Source organism: Humulus lupulus, chromosome 7 (assembly GCF_963169125.1).
Source record: "Humulus lupulus chromosome 7, drHumLupu1.1, whole genome shotgun sequence".
NCBI classification, from domain to species: domain Eukaryota; kingdom Viridiplantae; phylum Streptophyta; class Magnoliopsida; order Rosales; family Cannabaceae; genus Humulus; species Humulus lupulus.
This window is the reverse complement of record NC_084799.1, coordinates 166,571,258-166,575,508: the sequence shown is the minus strand read 5'-3', so window position 1 is coordinate 166,575,508 and position 4,251 is coordinate 166,571,258. Positions and strand designations below refer to the sequence as shown.

The 4,251-nt window shown below is 36.3% G+C and overlaps 1 non-coding gene across 1 annotated transcript; it reads right to left on the bottom strand.

Moving 5' to 3' along the window:
* Positions 1-1,378: 1,378 nt before the first annotated feature.
* Positions 1,379-1,484, bottom strand: LOC133793221 (small nucleolar RNA R71). Its single transcript, XR_009874676.1, has one exon. It is a non-coding gene; the product is annotated as a small nucleolar RNA R71 (small nucleolar RNA).
* Between the last annotated feature and the right edge of the window lie 2,767 nt (positions 1,485-4,251).

Here is a 4,251-nt window from a genome sequence, read left to right as displayed (position 1 = left end):
ACTTTTTATGTTTTCTTCAAGGCTAAGAACTTTATGTTTCTAAATAATTATTTTGTTGTTTTAGTCATGTCTGATATGAACTAAACACTTCTATCTAGGGTTTAATGTAGTCACTTGGGTTTCTATTTAATATTATTATCATGTTCTATTGATTCTTCTTCTTTATTCTAATCTATATAATGTTTGCTTAATGCTAGTAAATACCTCATCAATATTTACTTGATTTATGATTTTGATTCTAAATTCAAAAGATGAGAATTGAATATGTTATCGTTATATAGACATAGGTTGCATATTGGACGAAATTATCTTTATGGCTTGTGTCATAATTAGGTTTCTATGCTTAATGCCTGCAATATATATAAGTTTATCACAGAGATGTAGAAAACCTGCATATAGGTTGAGATCTTATATCCTGGAAAAGAATAGGAACCGATTTATGTTAACCTGCTATTAGAATATGAAGATAGAAATTTATAACTGATTAATAAAATTAATAGAATGAAAAGTTGATGAAGTTAACACCCTAGGTTTTTAATTATTGAATCAATCTTTATTGTTGCAAATGTATTTTAATTTTATGTCTTAATTTAAAAATCACTCTATTTTCGACAGCCAAATAGAAATTTAAAAGCATTTATTGGTAATTAGTTGATAGTCCTTGTGGGAACGATACTTTATTTACTATCTATATTACTTGAATCGATTATGTATACTTGTGTATCATATTTTCACGATCAAGTTTTTGGCGCCGTTGCCGAGAACTTAATATCCAATATCAAAATTAATTATTTTTTGTTCTACTTTGGTTTCTATATTTTACACTCATTCGGATCGAGGTTTTATTGTGTTTCATGAATTATTGGTATATGCGGGGAAGTTGACAAAAGGAACTCATACTGATAGATCTTGAAATTGAGAGAACGTGCAGAGAAAACCGAAAGATAAAGAAAATGTTGGATTTTACCATGGCTGAGAATGCTAATAACAGTGTGAACAACAATGCAAATCTATGTAATACAACTAAAGTCGATCTGCCATTGAGAAACTATGTACTCCCTGTAGTTACGGGGATACATTCAAGTATTCGTCCTCCTACTATTGAGGCAAATAATTTTGAGATAAAACCCTCGATTATTCAAATGTTACAGAATTGTGTACAATTTGGGGGATTACCAAACGAGGATCCAAATCCCCATATCACCAATTTTTTAGAGTTGTGTGCGACATTCCTGTTTAAGATTAAGATTATTCCCGTTTTCGTTAAGAGACAGAGCTAAGAGTTGGTTGAATTCATTACAAGCAAACTCTATAGTTACTTGGGAAGACTTGGCTCAGAAGTTCCTTGGTAAATATTTTCCTCCTGCGAAGTCAACCCGATATAGGGGAGAAATTAATAACTTCCATCAATTGGAAGGGGAATCTTTATATGATGCATGGGAACTTTTTAAAGAATTACAAAGGAAATGCCCACATCATGGAATAGAGAACTAGTTGCGGATGCATACATTTTACAATGGTTTAGGGGGAAATACAAGGACAATAATTGACGCAGCATCAGGAGGAACATTTATGAGAAAAAGCTCTAATGAAGCTTATGAATTACTGGAAGAGATGGCCATGAATAACTACAATTGGCCTACTGAGCATGAGAATAAGAAGGTGGCAGGAGTCTTAGAGGTCAATCCTATTGCTTTATTGATCGCGCAAGTAGCATCTCTCACCAAGAAATTACAGCAGAATAATCTCGCCGCACAAGTAATGCAAGTACATAATGTTATGAGTTGTGAGATTTTTTGGGGACCGCATTCTTATGAGCAATGCTCGAGCACAGCTAATTGCTCAACAACATAAATAGTATGCCTTTGGAACAGGCACAGGTTATTGGTAACTTTTCAAGAACTACACCCAACACCTACTCAAATTCATATACTCCTTCGTGGAAAAATCACCCTAACCTTTCTTTGAAAAATAACCAAGGGTTACAACCGGAGTATCCATAATACCCACCTCATCAACTGACTTATGGACTACAATGTAGGCCTTATTGTGATCTAAACCCACGCCCATCTCATCCACCACCACATCCTCCATTGAAGTCACCAACAACCCAGCCAGACTAATTAAATCAATTCATGATAGAGACAAGGTATTCAATTAGGAATTTGGAGACACAAATGGGTCAGTTGGCTAAACTACTTTCTAGTAGACAGCAAGGGAATTTTCCTAGTTCCACAGAGGTAAATCATAAAGAGCAATGCCAAGCTGTCACTTTGAGGAGTGGGACTAAGTATGATGGACCTACAGTGAATGACAAGGGAAAGAAGACAGAGGATCAACATGTTACTAGTCCAGTACTAGAGGAGGTTACTGAAGACCTTCCAAAGACAGAAAAGCTGAAATACACCGAGCCCACACCAAAGATTCCTTATCCTCAACGGTTCCGAAAAGCCAATCTTGACAAACAATTCTCCAAATTTCTTGAGGTATTTAAGAAACTTCAAATCAACATTCCTTTTTCAGAGGCTCTAGTACAAATGCCTAGTTATGTTAATTTTATAAAAGAGATATTGTCTAATTAGAGAAAAATGGAGGATTATGAAATTGTGGCATTAACTGAAGAGTGTAGTGCAATTATTCAAAAGAAACTTCCTTAAAAGTTAAGAGATCCGGACAATTTCACTATACCTTGTACCATTGGGAGCTTTCATTGCGAGATAGTTTTATGTGATCTGGGTGCAAGCATTAATTTAATTCCCATGTCTGTATTTAAAAGACTTGGTTTGGGGAAAGCTAGACCCACTACGGTTACTCTTCAACTGGCTGACCGTTCATTAACACACCCCTGAGGTATTATAGAGGATGTTCTAGTAAAGGTAGATAAGTTCATTTTCCCAGCGGATTTCATTGTATTATATATGGAGGAAGATGAGGACGTGCCTATTATATTGGGAGGACCATTTTTAGCCATGGGGCGAGCATTGACAGATGTCCAGAAAGGTGAGTTAAGGCTCAGAGTATAAGGTGATGAGGTCATTTTTAATGTGTTTAAATCTTTGAAATATCCTTTAGCTAGTGACAGTTGTTTTAGTATTAGTGCATTGGAGGAACAAGGTAAATGGGTCCAGTCTATTGAGGATCCACTTGAGGTGAGTTTGGTTGTAAGTCCTGAAGAGTGTGCTGGTATTGAAGCCAGTGAATATGATAAGTGGGTGAACTCATCTGGGCAAATTTATAAAAAGAAATATGAGGAATTGGGGAAAGTGCCTGAGAGACCTCTCCCATCTATAGAGAAGCCATCAGTTCTTGAGTTAAAAACTTTACTGGATCATCTTAAGTGTGCTTATTTGGATAAGAATGACACTCTTCCAGTTATTATTTCATCATCGTTGTCTTTGATTGAAGAAGAGCAGCTACTTAGGGTCTTGAGGGCTCACAAGATAGTAATTGGGTGGACTCTGGCAGATATTAAGGTTATAAGCCCTTTAACGGTGATGCACCGTATTTTAATGGAGGAGGATAGTAAGCCTAGTATCGATGCTCAAAGGAGGCTCAATCCTTCAATCAAAAAGGTGGTAAGAAAGGAAATTCTTAAATGGTTAGATGCATGGGTAATTTACCCAATATCTGATAGTGCCTAGGTAAGTCCTGTTCAGGTAGTCCAGAAGAAAGGTGGCATGATGGTTGTTAAGAATGATAATAATGAACTAATTCCAACTCGTACGCTGACGGGGTGGAGAATTTTTGTAGACTACCATAAACTAAATAAGGCCACCAAGAAAGACCATTTTCCTTTGCCTTTTGTAGATCAAATGTTAGACAGATTGGAAGGCCATTTTTATTCCTGTTTCTTGGATGGGTATTCGGGATACCATCAAATTCCCATAGCATCGGAGGATCAAGAAAAGACTACCTTCACATGTCCATGGAACATTTTCATTTCAGAGAATGCCATTTGGGTTATGTAATGCTCCAACAACCTTTCAAAGATGTATGACGTGTATCTTCTCAAACATGCTGGAGAAAGGTATAGAGATCTTTATGGATGATTTTTCAGTCTTTGGGCCCTCTTTTGATGGATGCTTGTCTAATTTGGAAATGGTTTTGAAAAGATGTGAGGACTCAAATTTAATATTAAACTGGGAGAAATGTCACTTTATGGTGACAGAAGGCATAGTCATGGGCCACAATATTTCATGCCATAGAATTGAGGTAGACAGGGCCAAGATTTCGACAATAGAAAACTTACCT